General features: G+C 44.3%; 1 pseudogene; it reads left to right on the forward strand.

The window, feature by feature from the left end:
- Nucleotides 1–254: 254 nt before the first annotated feature.
- Nucleotides 255–10,796, forward strand: LOC111546613 (annotated as a pseudogene).
- Nucleotides 10,797–20,858: the final 10,062 nt, after the last annotated feature.

The raw sequence follows: 20,858 nt of genomic DNA on the forward strand, positions 1-20,858 counted from the left end.
TCTTTTTTGAAAAAGAAATGGGAAGATATCTAAAGACAGCAGGGTCATGCATGGGTGACACCACCAAGGACAAATGATAAACAATGGTGTACACAGACAGAAGGAGGCACACAGAATCGAGTAAACAATGGTTATAGAACTGAACAAATAATCCTGAGAACCCAAAGAACAAAATATTCAAGAGCTTATAAAAATAGATATATTTGAATAAGAAGAAGAATGAAGAGATGACTCGCTGCTGACGCCTGGGGATCATGTTCAGTGGTGAGTGTGGGGAAGCTGGCCTTAGCAGGCATATTGTTTTTTGGTTTTTTTTTTTTCTGAGACGGAGTCTCGCTCTGTCGCCCAGACTGGAGTGCAGTGGCCGGATCTCAGCTCACTGCAAGCTCCGCCTCCCGGGTTTACGCCATACTCCTGCCTCAGCCTCCCGAGTAGCTGGGACTACAGGCGTCCGCCACCTCGCCCGGCTAGTTTTTGTATTTTTTTTAGTAGAGACGGGGTTTCACCATGTTAGGCAGGATGGTCTCGATCTCCTGACCTTGTGATCCGCCCGTCTCGGCCTCCCAAAGTGCTGGGATTACAGGCTTGAGCCACCGCACCCGGCCAGCAGGCATATTGTTAAGTGGAAAAGGCAGTTTCTTTTTTTTTTTCTTTGAGATGGAGTTTCGCTCTTGCCCAGTCTCAAGTGCAGTGGTGGATTCTCAACTCACTGCAACCTCCGCCTCCCGGGTTCAAGCAATTCTCCTGCCTCAGCCTCCTGAGTACCTGGGATTACAGGCGCCCACCACCATGCCCAGCTAATTTTTGTATTTTTAGTGGAGACAGGGTTTCACCATGTTGGCCAGGCTGGTCTCAAACTCCTGACTTCAGGTGATCTGCCCACCTCGGCCTCCCAAAGTGTTGGGATTACAGGCATGAGCCACCACGCCCAGTCCGCCAGTGGAATGTTTGGTATACATGATTACACTTCTATTTATCCATTACCAATGAAGGGGTCTGGGTGTTGGATTTATTGGCTTTTTCTTTTTTTGGCCTTCTTTTCTCTATTTTTGTAAAAGACTTCCAAGCTTTAAAGCAAGCCCATAGATTCTCCCTCTTGGGAATATGAAAGTGGGACCCAGAGTCTAACAATCTAGCTCTTCCAGGAATTTACGTGAGTAGAAACTTCCACTGTTTGTATAATGAGAATAAAGTTAGGCAATGAGAGAAAAAAGTAGAACTATTTCATTTCAATTTAATTTTTTTAAATAAAAATGTTCCAACTAGAATGAAGAGAACACGCATCCTTAAGAGGGCATAAAGTCCTAGATAGAGTTCACAAGACAAGATCTAGATGTTTTAAATGACGTCAGGCGCGGTGGCTCACGCTTGTAATCCCAACACTTTGGGAGGCTGAGGTGGACAGATTACTTGAGATCGAGACCATCCTGGCCAACATGGTGAAACCCTGTCTCTACAAAAAATACAAAAATAAGCTGGGTGTGGTGGTACGCGTCTATAGTGCTAGCTACTCCGGAGGCTGAGACACGAGAATCGCTTGAACCTGGGAGGTGGAGGTTGCAGGGAACCGAGATAGCACCAGTGCACTCCAGCCTGAGCAAGACCTTGTCTCAAATAAATATATAAATAAATAAATAATAGGTATTTTAAATGAGTTTAAGACTACAGGCCCAAGCAGATTATACCCCCAGAGTCCTGCAAAAACTTTAAAATCATCTCTGGAACCACTGCTAGAAAACTAGACAAACTCAGGAAAGCTCCAAAGGGTGAACGCTAGATCAGTGAATAGATGTTAAAGAGGCAGAAGCTGCCTTCAATGAGAGCTGTTTAGAAAGGCCCTGGGAGGCAGCTGTTTCTGTGCCCAGACCTGTTAAAGCAGGAGCTTGGGTGACTGCCGTGGGAGGGATGTTGTGATGCATATCTTCCATGAATAGAGGAAGGGACCAGATCAGGATTCTCAAAGAAAGATCGGGGCTCATCAGTGGACCACAAAGTTCCCCTAAAGGACCTAAAACTGATTTAAAAACTCATATCCTCTCTTTTATTAGTATTATTATTGTTATGAGAGACAGGGTCTCACTCTGTCACCCAGGCTGCAGTGCAGTGGCATGATCATAGTTCACAGAAACCTTGAACAACTGAGCTCAAGCAATCCTTCCATCTCAGCCTCCTGAGTAGCTGCGACTACAGATGTGAGCCACCATGTTAGGCTGGTTTTTATTTTATTTTTTGTGGAGGCTGGGTCTCACTACGTTGCCCAGGCTGATCTTGACCTCTGGGCCTCAATTGATCCTCTCACCGTGGCCTTCCAAAGCACTGGGATTATAGGCATGACCCACTGCACCCAGCCCTCTCTCAGTTGTTCTCCATGATTAATGTGCAAGCTATACGTTTTCACTTTACAAACAGCCAGGATCACTTATGATCTGTGACAGGGCCATTTCTCGGAATAATTTTTCCAATGCTTCTCCCCTCCATCCCAAAATAGACAGGACCTGTGTGCTCCCCCATGTCCCCCACTAACCCTGTGCCTCAGAGGAAATTGGGGCTACTCTGATAAGGTGAAATTGCTTTTAAAATGCTTTTCCCCTGGGCTTTATTTTTCTGAAATTGGAGTTCACGAAGAAGATAATATGCTCCTCTTTTGAGGACACCAATGAGAGAGAAGCATTTTGCCTTTAAGGCAAGAAAAGGCAGCAGGAGGGATTCCTTCCAGCCAGTGGGCTTTGCTCTCTGCTTCTCCCAGGTTGTGAAGATTTCAGGGAGGCTGACTTGGTGAGCAGGGCCCCAACCATAAGGCTCCCGGCCTCAAGAAGCAGAGACCAACCAGACTGAAAGAAACCTTGGCGGGTATAAAAAATGAAGATAAGGCTGGGTGTGATGGCTCACGCCTGTAATCCCAACACTTTGGGAGGCAGAAGCAGGAGGTAGGGAGTTCGAGACCAGCCTGGCCAACATGGTGAAACCCCATCTCTACTAAAAATACAAAAATTAGCCAGGCATGGTGGTTTGCGCCTGTCATCCCAGCTACTCAGGAGGCTGAGGTAAGAGAATCGCTTGAATCCGGCGGGGAGAAGTTACAGTGAACCGAGATTGTACCACTGCACTCCAGCCTGGGCAACAGACTGAGATTCCTTGTCAAAATAAAAGTAAAATAAAATAAAATAAAATTAGCCGGACATGGTGGCATGCACCTCTAGTCCCAGCTACTCAAAAGGCTGAGGTGGGAGGATTGCCTAAGCCCGGGAGGGCAAGGCTGCAGTGGGCCATGATCATACCACTTTACTCCAGCCTGGGCAACAAAAAGGGACCCCATCTAACAAAAAAAAAAAAGAGAGAGAGAGAGTAAAGATAAAAAGAACACAAAACATAGGATGGTGTCTTGCCTGTTTTAGGCACCACAGAGAATGTCCAACTTCTGTTGAGAGCTGGGAAGAGAAGAGACCTTAACACCAATGACAATGTAATTTTCTCCCAGCCTAGGAGGCTGAGGAGTTGAAAGATTTAGTTTGATATAATGAAAATAAAGAAATTGATACTTTATGTACACTTTGAGTTTGTGAGTCAAGATTCATACCTTCCACAGCTACTAAGCATGCTACAGTTACTGGTACTAGGGTTAGAAGTGACTAGAATTAACACAGAGGACTCTTTTTTTTTTTTTTTTTTGAGACGAAATCTTCCACTGTTGCCTGGGCTGGAGTTCAATGGTGTGATCTCAGCTCCCTGCAACCTCTGCCTCCAGGGTTCAAGCAATTCTCCTGCCTCAGCCTCTCGAGTAACAGGGACTACAGGTGTGCGCCACCATGACCGGCTAATTTTCTGTATTTTTGGTAGAGATGGGCTTTCACAATGTTGGCCAGGCTGGTTGCAAACTCTTGACCTCATGATCCACCCGCCTCAGCCTCCCAAAATGCTGGGATTACAGGCGTGAGTCACTGCGCCTGGCAGATTCTAAGCCGGGTACTTTGCCGAAGTCTAACTGGCAGCTTGAAGTTCTTGGTGACTTGGCTCCCTTGTGCATCCTTGGATTGTTGGGATCCTGCAGTTTGGGGAAAGGATGCTGTTTATCTGGACATTAATGATGCTGTCTGCAATTGCTGCTACTCCAGTCCTGCTTCATTTTATTGATGAATACTCTTAGTTTAGTGTCATTTCAATTTAGTTCATCATCGGTTCCGTGACTACTAATTTCCATTACTATCACTGTTTATTTTTATGCTCAGATTGCCCCCATGTTTGACCACTGGGGACTCCTTCAAGTTGGTTCCACTGTCTTTTTAATACTCTCCATCAGCCTTGGAGCTACTGTCTATCTAATATGTTTCAGGGTCATTTTGTACTTCCCCTGCCCCAGCCCTAGAGCCAGCCATTTCTAAAAACAGCCCTGGTTTATCTTAGTAGAGAATGGTATTTAGAAACCAAGATCCAGTTCTAAGCATGCTCATTCTTCCTGTTGTGTCATTGCTTCTAGGCCCTTTCAGCAGATAGAGCTGGGAAATGGTGTGTGTGTGTGTTTGTGTGTGTGTGTGTGTGTGTGCGTGCAAACACACATAAACATATATACGTAGGTCTGTCTCTATCTCTATTAATCCATAGAAAACCATGAGTTCCCATGGATACATCCAACACCACAGGTCTTCACTCTGTCCATATTTATTTATTTATTTATTTATTTTGAGACGGAGTCTCACTCTGTCACCCAGGCTAGAGTGCAGTGGCCGGATCTCAGCTCACTGCAAGCTCCGCCTCCCTGGTTTACACCATTCTCCTGCCTCAGCCTCCCGAGTAGCTGGGACTACAGGTGCCCGCCACCTCGCCCGGCTAGGTTTTTGTATTTTTTAGTAGAGATGGGGTTTCACTGTGTTAGCCAGGATGGTCTCGATCTCCTGACCTCGTGATCTGCCCGTCTCGCTCTGTCTGTATTTATAATGCCCTTTTACAAGAGCAAGAAGCGTAGTTCTCATTATCCTAAATACACACTATTCATCTGCTAGACACTTGAGGACACAGAAAATACTTCCAGAGTTAAGTTTTACCACTGCGAGAAGTGCGTCTACTACCTAGAGTTAACTATATAGCTGTGTTTCTAAGGTAAAATTTACACACATATATAGAAAGAGACAGAGTGCACATATAATTTTTTATATGTATGCTCTCTCTATATATATATCTATGTATATATAAAGAAATAAAGAAAGCCTACAATTCAATGAATTTTGATGAGTGCATAAACCATACAGTCCACATACTTATTAAAATGCGGGCAATTCCTATCATCTCAGAAAGTTCTCTCATACTTCTTTGCAGTTAATCCCTGTACTCTACCAGAGACAGCCACTGCTCTAATCACCTCCCCTTCAATGGATTAGTTTTGCCTGCTCTTTTTTTTTTTTTTTTGAGATGGAGTCTTGCTATATTGCCCAGGCTGGAATGCATGAGTGCAGTGATACAATCTCAGCTCACTGCAACCTCTGTCCCCTGAGTTCAAGCCATTCTCCTGCCTCGGTCTCCTGAGTAGCTGGGACTACAGGTGCACACCACCATGCCCAGCTAATTTTTGTATTTTTAGTAGAGATGGGGTTTCACCATGTTGGCCAGGCTGGTCTTGAACTCCCGACCTCAGATGATTCACCCACTTTGGCATCCCAAAGTTCTGGGATTACAAGCGTTAGCCACCATGCTGGCCTGCTCTCTCCCTTTTTTTTTTTTTTGAAACAAGGTTTTCCTCTGTTACCCAGGCTGGAGTGCAGTGGTGCAATCTTGGCTCACTGCAGCCTCAACTTCCTGGACTCAAGCAATGCCCCAACTTCAGCCTCCCAAGTAGCTGGGACTACAGGTGCGTGCCATCATGCCCAGCTAATTTTTCTATTAGAGATATTAGAGATGGGGTTTTGCCATGTTGTCCAGGCTGGTCTTGCCTGAGCTCAAGTGACCTGCCCACCTCAGCCTCCCAAAGTGCTGGGATTACAGGTGTGAGCCACCATGTCCGGCCTGCCTGTTCTTTAACTTATGTAAGTGGAATCTTGTAGGCCGTGTACAGTGACTCATGCCTGTAATCCCAGCACTTTGGGAGGCTGAAGCTGGAGGATCACTTGAGGCCAGGAGTTTGATACCAGCTTGGGCAACATAGCAAGACCCTATCTCATGTTGTTGCATGTATCAGTCATCCATTCTTCTTTGTGGCTGAGCAGGATTTCAGTGGACAGATATACCACAATTTGTTTATGCATTCTCCTGTTGATGGACTTCAGGATTGTTTCCATGTTGGGGCTATTGTGAATAAAGCTGCTATGAACATTCTTAGCAAATAGGAGAAAAAAATAGCAATTGTACTGAATTAGCAATTTTTTTTTTAAGGCAAGGTCTCCCTCTATCACCCAGGCTGGAGTGCAGTGGCATTATCTCAGCTCACTACAACCTCTGCCTCTCAGGTTCAAGCAATTCTCCTGCCTCAGCCTCACTAGTAGCTGGAACTACAGGCACATGCCACCATGCCCAGTTAATTTTTGTATTTTAGTAGAGATGGGGTTTTACCATGTTGGGCAGGCTGGTCTTGAACTCCTGACCTCAGATGATCCGCCCACCTTGACTTTCCAAAGTGCTGAGGTTACAGGTGTGAGCCACCACGCCTGGCCTATATCAAACATTTTTTCTGCTGCATCTCCTCTTCTCAGTCCACCACTGTCTCCAAGCATTGGCCCAGCAGCAGGTGTAATCTGAATGCACCTCACCTCAGCTGCCTCACATAGCTAGACTTCTCCAGCTCTGCAGTGTGGTATCCATGCATACGGAAACGTAAAGCTAGTGGATACATGCTTCCCCTTCTACCTCTAGGGTAGACAATTCTAGAGCCTGTTCTACATGGCCCATCAGAAGGCTCCAGAAGGATTGAGCCCCACTTGCTCATGTGCCAACTGACTCATCACGCACCTGACATTGGCTTTCCTCCTCCACATTGCATAATCCCTTACTTCTGTTCTTTGGGATCACTAGTCCAAATAAACACCTATATGCAAGCCCTTGTCCCAGGTTCTGCCTCCGGGAGGAATGCAACATAAGACAGCAGCTTCAGCAAATTATTTAGATGCATTCAGTCAAATGGCAGAGGTAAAACCTAACAGTGTTAAAGAATAACTATATTACACTGCTCTCCTCTAACTTGGAGGTCTCTCTCTCTCTCTCTTTCTCCCTCTCTCCCTCTCATCATCACCTATAAGATGCATTTCAATGTCAGAAATGTTAAAATCTAAAATACCATGCATCTTCCGTTCAAGTACATATTGTCTGCTCTTTTAATATCTGTCTGCGTCGCTCTTGTCATTTTCACCAGGACAGAGATGGAGTCTGACTCAAACATTGATAAACACATCACAGGTGTTCAGTAAATAATTGTGAATAAGAGAATAAGGGACGGCAAGGAGAAGAGAAACTGACAAATTATTTCCCACTTTGGAATTGGTTTTGGAAGAAGAACTTTAAGGGGTAGATAATTAATAAAAGATGTGAAGAGGAAAGGAAATGAGATGGAATCCCCAGGGAACTGAATGAATAAAGAGAAGATTCATGAAGAGTAAGGCTGGTACCAAGAAATAGCTTAACCACCTAGATACCCAGGGCGGAGGCTTCTTTTGGAGGCCCTCCTTTGCTGGCCGGTGAGGGAGGAGAGCTAGCAACCTCAGCAGAAGGCGATACTGGCCCTAACCCCCTTCCCAGTATTTAAGAGAAAAAATAGGCTCAAAATGATTATTCAAATAACCACACTTCCTAAACTGTAACCACAGCAGCTTACAGCAACTTTTCCATAAATCCTCTCCATGCTACTTTTGTGATCCAAAAAATTCTATTTCTCAATTCCCAGCAACAGCCCTTCCTACATAACAAGTTTGGATTTCACACATTAAGACGATTACTGTGGATTAATAGAACAATAGCAGGATCAAAAATGCCATGATAGTTAGACCCAGGGTCATTTGCAAACAGAAACAGGTTTGGAGGCATCCGAAGAGTGGTCCTGATGTCTCTGTCTCTTTCTGGAGCATCCTGTCAGCTCCCTAAGTGAGGACCTTAGATAGACCATAAGTGCTTCGTGTGAGGGACCAAGGAGGGATTGTGTAGACAGAGAGTTGTTTAGGAAAATGAACAGGTTTCCCCCTCTTGTCCTCGTTAACAAATCATAGACAGGCTGGGCGCGGTGGCTCATGCCTATAGTCCCAGCACTTTGGGAGGCCGAAGCAGGAGAATGACCAGAGGTCAGGAGTTCAAGACCAGCCTGGCTAACATGGTGAAACCCCATTTCTACTAAAATACAAAAAAATTAGCCAGGCGTGGTGGCGGGCACCTGTAATCCCAGCTACTCGGGAGGCTGAGGCAGCAGAATCACTTCAACCAGGGAGGTAGAGGTTGCAGTGAGCTGAGATGGCAACATTGCACTCCCGCCTGGACAAGCTTGGAAACTCTGGCTGAAAGAAAGAAAAGAGAGAGAAGAAAGAGGGAGAGGGAGAGGGAGGGAGGGAGGGAGGGGGGGAGAGAGAGAGAGAGAGAAGGAAGGAAAGAAAAGAAAGGAAAAGAAAAGAAAGAGAAAGAAAAGAAAGGAAAAGAAAAGAAAGGAAAGAAAAAAAGGAAAGAGAAGAGAAGAGGAAAGAAGAAAGAAAGAAATCATAGCTGGATTTGCATTAGAGAGTTTAGACTGGATTTTAAAGAGTAGTCTAGCGTTCTTGTCCCATCTCAGAGAAATAGCAGGGATTTCTGTTTACCAGGATGAAAAAATGTCTTCTTTGGAAAATGTTGTAAGGTTAATAGATAAAAGCAGTGTTGTTTCATGCCTTTTTTTTTTTTTTTTTTTTTGAGACAGAGTCTCGCTCTGTCACCTAGGCTAGAGTATAGTGACATGATCTCAGCTCACTGCAACCTCTGCCTCCCAGGTTCAAGTGATTCTCCTGTCTCAGCCTCCCAAGTAGCTGGGACTATAGGTGTGCACCACCATGCCCGGCTAATTTCTGTATTTTTAATAGAGATGGGGTTTCACTGTGTTGGCCAGGCTGGTCTCAAATTCCTGACCTCAGGTAATCTGTCCACCTCAGCCTCCCAAAGTGCTGGGGTTACACGTGTGAGCCACTGCACCCGGCCTATGCTTGATGTTTTAAGTAGAGTTTTAACCTTTCTATTCTATCCAGAAAACTACTAGGCATTAGGCTTGTACACGTCAGTAACAGACCAGCCAGGGGCCAATTGGATTTACTGGTTCAGGAATCTTACCATCCCTCATGTCACTGCTATGTGGGGTGGAGACAGTGGGGCTCCCACTTAACCAGCAAATGAGCAGCTCGTGAGCTGCAGATGCCCCTGTTCTCCTGTGCAGATTCAGTGAGACAGAAATGTGAACCTGGTCAAAGAGCAGGGCGGGGAGGCTGGCTGTGTCCTGACTTGGGTGTGAGCTGGTTATACAAAAGATGGCCCCAAAATGCCAGTCAAGGGAGCGCTGGATTAGTTCCCCACGGTTTGCCAGTGTTCAATATTGGAGCTAGCCCCTGTCCTACCTTTGAAGATGCATCTCTCAGAAACGCTCAGAAATGCATCCTTCTGTGCAATCCCAATCAAAATTCCAGCGGGCTTTTTCACAGAACTTGACAAGACGCTTTTTTTTTTTGAGACGGAGTCTCACTCAGCCACCCAATCTGGAGTGCGGTGGTGCGATCTCTGCCACTGCAACCTCCGCCTCCCAGATTCGAGTGATTCTCCTGCCTCAGCCTCCTGAGTAGCTGGAACTATTGGCATGCACCACCACACCAGGCTAACTTTTGTATTTTTAGTAGAGATAGGGTTTCACCATGTTGCCCAGGCTGCTCTTGAACTCCTGGCCTCATGTGATCCACCTGCATTGGCGGTTTGCAAAGTGATGTTTATAAAGTGCTGGGATTACAGGCTTGAGCCACCACCCCCAGCCGACAAGCCACTTTTGAAATCCATATAGAAATACAAAGGACCTTGAATAGCCAAAGCAACTTTGACAAAGTTGGAAGGATATTACAACTTGATTTCAAGACTTATTAAATCCTGCAGTCATCAAGACAATGTGGGATTGGTATAAAGATGGACAAATAGACGAAGGAGCAGAATAGAGTGCCCAGAAATAGACCACACCTATACGAACAACTGATTTTCAACGAAGATTCAGAAAACAATTTAGATGTGCACATGGGCCTGGTGATACCACGGTGGAACAAGAGCCCAGTTTCTCTGACGTTGCACACCTCGTGGTGTGGTGTATGACTGTGGCCACCTCCTACATTCGCGTCTACAACCACCAGTCTTTTCAAAAGAAATAATTCCAGATTGATGGATGAAATTTTAAAACAACAGCAAAAATTCTGGGCCTAGATTGTTCAAAATACTCACCAGAGTTTGCAAATGGTAACGACAAAGATGATCAAGTTCTAAATTGCCATTTGGCGGTGAAGGTGCTGTCCCCAGTAGGTGGAAAAGCAGATATTCTGAGAACTGCTCAGGACGTTTTCCAGTTAGTAGCCCAGAAGCAAAAGCAACCCCCACAGATTTGGATGTAGCTATGTTAGGCAGTTTACTTAGTTCAAATGGTTTCTCCTGATCCTGATTTAGTATTGAAGTTTGGTCCTGTGGACAGCGCATTAAACTTTCTTCCCCGGCACATCAGATTGTCTGAGATTGTCTCTTTGCCTTCCTACTTAAACATCAATTCTGAGGACTTTTTCTCTGCCCTTCATCAGTATGCAGCCTGTGACCAGCGTGTGGAAAAGCAGTGGTCATTTGTGGCATAATTGGATTTTAGGCTTTTAAAGAAAAGTACCCAAGTGACTCTGATGTTTACAAAGTACCTATGAAACCCTATACACACCTAGTCCATAATCCTCATGATTTATCAATAAACACAAGTGTCTGACTTGAGAGAAGGTGTGTATGTGTGTCTGTGTGTGCATGTATGAGTGCACATATGTGCACGTTTGTATGTATGGAAATAAACTTATGCATGGGGACATATTGGAGAAGTAAATACATAGACCTAGAACTTTGAGCAAGTAGCAGCAATGTTTTAGGAACTGAAATGTCACACTTAAAGTCTTCAGCCCCGACAACTTCCCTGTTTTTGTGCGGTGAAGGGGGCCTGATTACAGCTGCTCTAGTTGTGTCTAGGGGGAGGGGAATAATTTTTGTTCAGTCCTTTTTAGTGACCAAACTTTAATTTTTAAGATTGGATATTTACTTGTTGAATTGAAGGATTCTGTGGGGTTTTTGTTTGTTTGTTTGTTTTGTTGTTGTTGTTTTTGAGACAGAGTCTCGCTCTGTCGCTCAGGCTGGAGTGCAGTGGCGCGATCTCGGCTCACTGCAACCTCCATCTCTCAGGCTCAAGCGATTCTCCTGCCTCAGCCTCCTGAGCAGCTGGGATTATAGGCTCTTGCCACCACACCTGGCTAATTTTTGTATTTTTGGTAGACACGGGGTTTCACCACGTTGGTCAGGCTGGTCTCAAACTCCTGACCTTGTGATCTGCCCGCCTCGGCCTCCCAAGTGCTGGGATTACAGGCGTGAGCCACCATGCCCGCCCGCATTCTGCGTTGAAAGGAGCTCCAGAGGAATGAAGTTCTGTGTTGCTCCCGTGTTAAAAACTTCCTCACCTTCAGAGCAGAAGGAATACAGATCTTCAGATATCAGGCCATTTTCTTCTCTTCATTATGGTCAAACAGTGTGACTTGAGAGTGTTGCTCTGGTGTCTGTGTTCCAGACTGTGAAGATCATTTGAAAATAACTCTTACTACATTGAAATGCAGAATTTTAAAAAGTTAAATATTAGATTAGGCAGTCAAAAAAACAAACAAGCATAAAAGGTGAATACGTTGTAATCTTCAGAGTAAAGGTGGGCACTGCTATAAAAGGAAGAAGATTTAGATTTTCTTTTTTGTTTGATGGGCAGTATGCCATGTTATACCCAAAGTTGTTTTTAAAAATATTTTCATCTGGCTAGTGTGGTGACTCACACCTCTAATCCCAGAACTTTGGGGGCCAAGGTGGGTGGATCACTAGAGGTCAGGAGTTGGAGACCAGCCTGGCTAATGTGGTGAAACCCTGTCTCTAATAAAAATATAAAAATTAGCCAGGCTTGGTGGCAAACACCTGTAACCCCAGCTACTTGGGAGGCTGAGAGGGGAGAATCGCTTGAACCAGGGAGCTGGAGGTTGCAGTGAGCTGAGATTGTGCCGCTGCACTCCAGCCTGGGCAACAGAGCGAGACTCCATCTTCAAAAAAAAAAAAAAGATTCCATCAACGAACCTCTTTCTCTTTGGAATAGCACATTTTAGGGCCATGGTTAATACCCGGGATTTTACTCAGTAAATCCTGATGGTTACTGTGAATCAAAGGTCTTTAAGTAGGATTGAAGGCCTGTGTGGGGAATAAAAGATTACCAAAGTCTATAAAAACAATTTAATTTTACGTGTTCTCTTTTATGACAGAGAATAGCACTGGTTCTGTTATTTTTAAAATGAGTAATTGATTTATTGATAAGTGTTTAATATTTCTTAAGTCAGTACTGATTCTTAGAAACCATTCTTTATATTTGATAGACTGTTTTCAGAAAACTCTTGTCAACAATGGAGAATAGTTATCTAAAATCATACATTTAGAATCAAGCAGTTTAATAGTAGATCTCAGTAGTTTGAAAAATAGCCAAGAAGACTGGTTTGGAAAGCATGGTCTAGAGTTGCTTATCAAATTCTGAAGCTATGAAGAATATAAACGTTTCAACTTTGGGTTACAAAACCCCATTTATGATTTTATGAAATAAAAATGATTTAAAAATGAGACAATTTAGAGAAAAAAATGATAGGGTTTTCAAGAAATAGTGTTGGAAAAAAATTGGGTATTAATATGCAAGTAAAATGAACCTTGATACAATGATTCATTGAACCATTTACAAAAATTAACTCAAAATGGATCATAGACCTGTATGAAACATGTTAAACTTAAAACTTATAGAAGAAAATCTTCATGAATTTAGGCAAAGAAAGATTCTTAAGGTATGACACCAAATACATGATCTATAAGAGAAAAAAATATAAATTGGATTTTGCCAAAATTAGAAACTTCTGCTCTTTGAAAGACTATATTAAGCAAATGAGAACACCAGCCATAGACCAGGAAGAAATATTTGCAAACAATCTGTTTGACATAGGACTTGTATCCAGGAGGTAAAAGCACTCTCAAAATACTATAGTAAGAAAATTACAAAATCAATTTAAAAATAGACAAAAGATTTGAAAAGACACCTTATCTTATATTCAAAGAAGATACATGAATGGCAAGTAAACACATGAAAAGGTGCTATTTTTAGTCATCAGGGAAATGTGAGACAAAACCACAAAGCAGTACCATTACACATCTATTAGAATTGCTCAAATTAAAAATACTTGGCCATGCTCGGTGGCTCACTCCTGTAATCCCGGTACTTTGGGAGGCTGAGGTGGGTGGATCGCTTGAAGTCAGGAGTTCCAGACCAGCCTGGCCAACATGGCAAAACCCCATATCTACTAAAAATACAAAAATTAGCTGGGCGTGACACACACCTTTAATCCAGCTACTTGGGAGGCTGAGGCAAAAGAATCGCTTGAGCCTGGGAGGCGGAGGTTGCAGTGAGCCGAGATCGCGCCCCTGCCCTCCAGACTGGGTGACAGAGTCTCCATCTCAAAAAAATTAAAAATAAAAAATAAAAGTAAATGACCATAGCAATTGTTGGTGAGAATATGGAGCAACTGGAACTCTCATACACTGCTGGTGGGATTGAAAAAATTACCGCCATTTGGAAAACAAATGTTCTATGTTTTGAAATGTTAAACACACATACAGCATATGATCCAGCTATTTTGCTCCTAGATGTTTACCCAAAACAAATGAGAGCCTGTGCACACACAGACTTGTTATGAATATTTACACCAGCTTTATTTGCAATAGCCAAAACTGGAAACAACCCTGAAATCCATCAACAATAAATTAATTATCAAATTTTCAGGCCAAGCGCAGTGGCTCACACCTATAATCCCAGCACTTTGGGAGGCTGAAACTGGTGGATCACTCGAGATCGGGAGTTCGAGACCAGCCTGACCAACATGGAGAAACCCCATTTCTACTAAAAATAAAAAACTAGCCAGGCGTGGTGGTGCATGCCTGTAATCCCAGCTACATGGGAGGCTGAGGCAGGGGAATTGCTTGAACCCAGGAGGCGGAGGTTGTGGTGAGCTGAGATCACGCCATTGCACTCCAGCCTAGGCAACAAGAGCAAAACTCTGTCTCAAAAAAAAAAAAAAATCATATATTCATGTAATGAAATACTACTTGCATTAAAAAAGGATGAACTATCGCTACATACAACAACATGCGTGAATCCCACAATAGTGATGCTGAGCAAATGAAGCCAGGAAGGAAGAGTACGTACTATCTGATACCTGAGTGGAATTAGGAATCCAAACGATAAGGAATCCAAGATACTGCTGGGCCAGTTTGACTACATCTGTTGCCACAGCATTCCATGGGCAGTGATCTTCCCGTCTGTACTGCGTCTCTCCCTCGACTGCTGCCAGCCCGTGCAGCCAACGCCATGCACTCCTGGCTTGGTTTACAACACCGTCTCCCAAGTACCTCTTCCTCTGCATTAGTTAGAAATCTAAATGCAGTTAGACACTTAGGAATCTAAAACATAAATTGGTTTGTGTTAGAAAATACACACTAATCTGTAGCGACAGGGCCGGATCAGTGGTTGCCTGGGGCAGGGATTGTAGAGAGGCTTGAGGAAACCATTGGGGATGGAAGCTGTGCTCATTATCTTGATTGCAGCGATGGTTTCACAGGTATATACATATGTCAAAACTTAGCCAACTTTACACTTTCAATGTGTGTCTTCAGCATATGCCAGTTATCCCTTAATAAAGGTGTTGAAACAAAAAATCAGTGAATGAATGAATTAAATGAAATAAACATTCGAAAATGTGAAACATGTACAGTTGATTCTTTTTTTTTCTTTCTTTCTTTCTTTTTTTTTTTGAGATGGAGTCTTGCTCTGTCGCCCAGGCTGGAGTGCGGTGGCGCAATCTTGGCTCACTGCAAACGTCGCCTCCCGAGTTCAAGCAATTTTCCTGCCTCAGCCTCCCAAGTAGCTGGGATTACAGGCACCCACCACCACACCCAGCTAATTTTTGTATTTTTATTAGAGACAGGGTTTCACCATCTTACCCAGGCTGGTCTTGAACTCCTGACCTTGTGATCCACCCATCTTGGCCTCCCAAAGTGTTGGGATTACAGGCGTGAGCCACCACACCCGGCTTGATTCTTGTTATTCATGGCAGTTATGTCCTATAAAGTCACCTGAGCACTGAACTGGTGAATACCGAACCATCTCTTCTAGGGGAAAAGACAGAGGTAGGTTCCTGAGAGCCTCAGATGACAAAATGTAAGAGCCTTACATTTTGGCTGGCATGCACAACCACGCCCGGCTAATTTTTGTATTTTTAGTAGAGACGGGGTTTCACCATGTTGGCCAGGCTGGTCTTAAACTCCTGACTTTGAATGATCTACACACTTCGGCTTCCCAAAGTCCTGGGGTTGTAGGCATGAGCCACCGCACCCAGCCAGCAAAGGGATTTTTTTTTTTTTAATTATATACCCACCCACAGGAACAAAGGATAAATTAAAGAGATAACGGGGGGGGAGGGGATAAAAAAAAACCTAAGAGCCTTACATTTTGTCAGCTCATCAATACATAAGCTTGTTTTATGTGTGTTTCTGTTTAAAGACTGTTGCTTACTATCTACTGTTGATTCATTCACATGGAACCTGGCCAACAGCACTGTAACTCACGTCTGATGAAGCTTCTCTAACACACATATTTTCTTTGCAAGGCCCATCACAGGCTTCCTGTCATGAGGAACACTTCAACGTTACACTTGGGGACCATTCTAAGCAGCACGATCACCAAGGAAAAGCACAAAAATGGGAAAACCGTGGTCCTGAATAGACCATGAAAAGGACACTTGTTTATACCGTTTGCGTCAAAACAACAAGGCAAACCGCAGCCTGGTCCAACCTCAGTTAGGAACTTGGGGATTAAGTGGCTCAAATTTTCTGGTGCTCTGGGGGTGTCCACAAGTGACTGTGAAAGAGTGTGAGTATTGATTTCGGAGTTACAAATAAGTTTTAGAGAGCTGATGGTTTTGCAAATGTGGAGTCCATGAGTACTGAGGATGGACTGTGGATCAAATATGCTCTTGTAAAGCACTAATGTCAGCTTGTCAAACACAACATACTTTTACCTTTTACATTTACTCTCTCCTTAGACTGTACTAACGTGACAGCAAAGGGATTTTTTTTTATTATACTTTAAGTTCTAGGGTACATGTGCACAATGTGCAGGTTTGTTACATATGTATACATGTGCCATGTTGGTGTGCTGCACCCATTAACTCGTCATTTACATTAGGTATATCTCCTCATGCTATCCCTCCCTCCTCCCCCCATCCCCACAATAGGCCCTGGTGTGTGATGTTCCTTTTTTTTTTTTTTTTTTTTTAAAGACAAAGTCTTGCTCTGTTGCCCAGGTTGTAGTACGGTGGCACAATCTCGGCTCACTGCAACCTCCACCTCCCGGGTTCAAGCAATTCTCCTGCCTCAGCCTCCCGAGTAGCTGGGATTACAGGCATGTGCTACCACGCCTGGCTAATTTTTGTGTTTTTAGTAGAGACGGGGTTTCACCATGTTGGCCAGGCTGGTCTCAAACTCCTGACTTTCAATGATCCACCCACCTCGGCTTCCCAAAGTGCTGGGATTATAGGCGTGAGCCACCGCACCTGGCCAGCAAAAGGATTTTTTTTTTTTTTTTAAGTTATACACCGACAGGAACAAAGGAAAAATTAAAGAGATAACGGTTGGGGGGAGTGGGGGAATAAAAAAAATACCTAGCTGGCATGCAGATAACCAAGGGGCAATTGACTCAACAGAAGAGAAAAAGCTGACGTTTCAGTTGGTGGTAGGGGAACCCTAGGAAGTAAGCTGATTTGGGTACCCCTCAGGAGGCTCAGGTTTTCCGTGCTGCTGGTGTGGCAGGACAGGCTGCACGGTTATTTAAGAAGCACTTAGAGCCCCAGACTCCAGCCTCTCTCCTTAGCGAAAGACAGAGGCTGCCTCTGAGGAGTTCAGGAGCCTTCTGAGCTCTCCTGAACTGAGGAACTTTGGGCTCAGCTGAGCGCAGGGATATTGCTTGGACATTTCACACTTAATCGTGCACTCCCACACTTGGTTCCCAGACCCTGACAGCCAAGCATATTCCGGTAAGACTAAGGAGCGGAGAATTCCATTCTGGGAGTTCTAACCAGTGGGCAAGAATGGCAGTCTTATGGGGAAGGTGTCAGTACACAGGGCAATGATGGCAGTGACCACCTCAGCAGGGTGAGGAGAGTGTCTGTGTATTGGTGGGGGTGAGGGGCGGGAGCCTGGCCAGGTGCAGGGTTTTGGGCCCCAGTGTGCTGCAGAGTGTGTCAGGCAGGGCAGCTGAGAGGGGCAGGCTGTGGTACAGTTTGGCTCTGTGTCCCCACCCAAATCTCACCTTGAATTGTACTCCCATCATTCCCACATGTTATGGGAGGGACCCAGTGGGAGTTAATTTGAATCATGGGGGTGGTTTCCCCCATACTGTTTTCATGGTAGTGAATAAGTCTCACGAGATCTGATGGGTTTATCAAGAATTACTGCTTTCGCATCTTCCTCATTTGCTCTTGTCGCCTTCATGTAAGAAGTGCCTTTCATCTCCCACCGTGATTCTGAGGCCTCCCCAGTCATGTAGAACTGTAAGGAAGTCCAGTTAAACCGCTTTTTCTTCCCAGCCCTGGGGATGTGTTTGTCAGTAGCTTGAAAACAGACTAATACAGGCTGCCATAACAAAATATCACAGACAGTGGGGCTCAAACAACAGAAATTTGTTTCTTCCTCATTCTGGAGGCTGGGAAGTCCAAGATCAAGGAGCTGGTGGATTAAATTCCCTGGGAGGCCTCTCTTCCTGGCTTGCAGACGGCTGCCTTCTGGTTGAGTCCTCACATGGTGCATAGGGGTGGGAGGTTGCATTCAAGCTGTCTGGAGTCTCTGCTTACTAATCTCATCATGAGGGGCTCATTCTCATTACCTCATCTAATCCTAATTACCTCCCAAAGGCCTGTTTCCAAATAAATCACATTGGATGTAATTAATTTGCATATTAATTGGGGAGGAAGGGAACACATTCAGTCCATAACAGTTACATACAGGGAAATTGATCAAATAAGTGAAAATACAGAAGAAAATGGGAGCCAGGGCCAGGCATAGTGACTCACACCTATAATCCTAGCCCTTTGGGAGACTGAGGTGGGTGGGTCACCGGAGGTCAGAAGTTCGAGACCAGCCTGGCCAACATGGTGAAACCCTGTCTTTACCAAGAATACAAAAATACCTGACTATGGTGGCAGGTGCCTGTAATTCCAGCTACTCAGGAGTCTGAGGCAGGGGAATCGCTTGAACCTGGGAGGCAGAGGTTGCAGTGAGCCGAGATCATGTCATTGCACTCCATCCTGGACAACAGAGCAAAACATCTACATACATGTATCTATATATGTGTGTATATATGTATATATGAAGGGGGAAACTAGAATGGACCCTGTATTGTTGGTTTGGAATTGGAGATACTGATTGGTGTGCACTCATGGTTTTTAATATATGTAGTTAAATACATAAAGAAATATAAATAGGCCAGGTGCAGTGGCTCATGCCTGTAATCTCAGCACTTTGGGAGGCCAAGGTGGGTGGATCATTTGAGGTCAGGGGTTCGAGATGAGCCTGGTCCACATGGTGAAACCCTGTCTCTACTAAAAATACAAAAATTAGTCAGGCAGTAGTGGCACACGCCTGTAATCCCAGCTACTCCAGAGGCTGAGGAAGGAGAGTCGCTTGAACCCAAAAGGCAGAGGTTGTGGTAAGCCACAATTGCACCACTGCACTCTAGCCTGGGCAACAGAGTGAGACTCTGTCTCAAAACAAACAAACAAAAGTATAAATGTAAGTGAGTGAATGTGAACATTTACACACGCACACACAAGCATCCGAGTGCACGTGCGCGCACACACACACACACATTCCCTGGTTCTGTCGCTGAAAGCTCCTGGGATCAGTGATACCCAGTAACAACAAACACACCTAGTGCTGGGATTCTTACTCCTGAATACAACTTTCCACGTAAAGAATCAGAGCTCTTTAGAGAAATGGCTGATTCCGGTGCTGGAGCAGAGAAAATACTACATGAGCTGAATCATCTTGTACCAGAAGATATGGAAATAGCAAACAATAATGGAAAGAGGTCAAAAGAACATAGAAACCAGCTTGAATGGGCTTCCACTGACAAATCTGGGTTAATTCTAAAATTGAAACAAATAATGCTAGTAAAGGATTATCACTATTGAATAAAACAGGGATCCATATAGGTCCATACTGATATAAATAAGTGAATGAATGGAAAGTTGAGATGTCTATGATGTTGGCTATTATTTTACTGTTAATCATCAGTCCTCTTCAATTAGGACACAAGATTTTTGTTTGTTTGTTTGTTTGTCTGTTTGTTTGTTTGTTTGAGACAGAGTCTTGCTCTGTCATCCAGGCTAAAGTGCAGTGGTGTGATCTTGACTCGCCGCAGCCTCTGCCTCCTGGGTTCAAGCAATTCTCCTGCCTCAGCCTCCCAAATAGCTGGCACTACAGGCGCCTGCCACCACACCTGGCTAATGTTTTGTATTTTTAGTAGAAATGGGGTTTCACCGTGTTAGCCAGGAAGGTCTCAATCTCCTGACCTCCCGCCTCGGCCTCCCGAAGTGCTGGGATTACAGGCGTGAGCCACTGTCCCGGACCAAGATGACTTTTTTCCCCTCAAAAATAAATATGGATAGTCTGTCACTGCAGGCTTCATCTTTGAGATCTTCTCATCCCTTCTTAAAGTGAGTTATCGCCGGGCGCGGTGGCTCAAGCCTGTAATCCCAGCACTTTGGGAGGCCGAGACGGGCGGATCACGAGGTCAGGAGATCGAGACCATCCTGGCTAACACGGTGAAACCCCGTCTCTACTAAAAAAAAAAAATACAAAAAAAAAAAAAAAAAAAAAAGTGAGTTATCCACTTGTAAACTGGAGATTTCTTTGGGGGCATTGTCCCCATAAACTTCACCCTTCTTCCACCTAAGTGTCACCATAAATTTTGTGTTTGTTCTTGCTTCAGTTGTAGCAGAATTCATGTTGCTCTGATAGGGGCTTTTTTCTTCTTCTTTTTTTTAAAGCTTTTATTATTATTTTATTTTTATTATACTTTAAGTTCTAGGGTACATGTGCTCAACGTGCAGGTTTGTTACATATGTATACATGTGCCATGTTGGTGTGCTGCACCCGTTAACTCGTCATTTACATTAGGTATATCTCCTAATGCCATCGCTCCCCGCCCCCACCCTATGACAGGCCCTGCTGTGATGTTCCCCATCCTGTGTCCAAGTGTTCTCATTGTTCAGTTCCCACCTGTGAGTGAGAACATGCGGTGTTTGGTTTTCTGTCCTTGCGATAGTTTGCTCAGAATGATGGTTTCCAGCTTCATTCATGTCCCCACAAAGGACATGAACTCATCCTTTTTTATGGCTGCATAGTATTCCATGGTGTGTATGTGCCACGCTTTCTTAATCCAGTCTGATAGGGGCTCTTTTCAAACTGATGTCTTATCTTTAGTGCTTTAAACTAGATCCTGTTTAACCAGGTTATACCAAGTTAGAATGAGTTTTATTTTGGTGCAA

Source organism: Piliocolobus tephrosceles, chromosome X (assembly GCF_002776525.5).
Source record: "Piliocolobus tephrosceles isolate RC106 chromosome X, ASM277652v3, whole genome shotgun sequence".
Lineage (NCBI taxonomy): Eukaryota > Metazoa > Chordata > Mammalia > Primates > Cercopithecidae > Piliocolobus > Piliocolobus tephrosceles.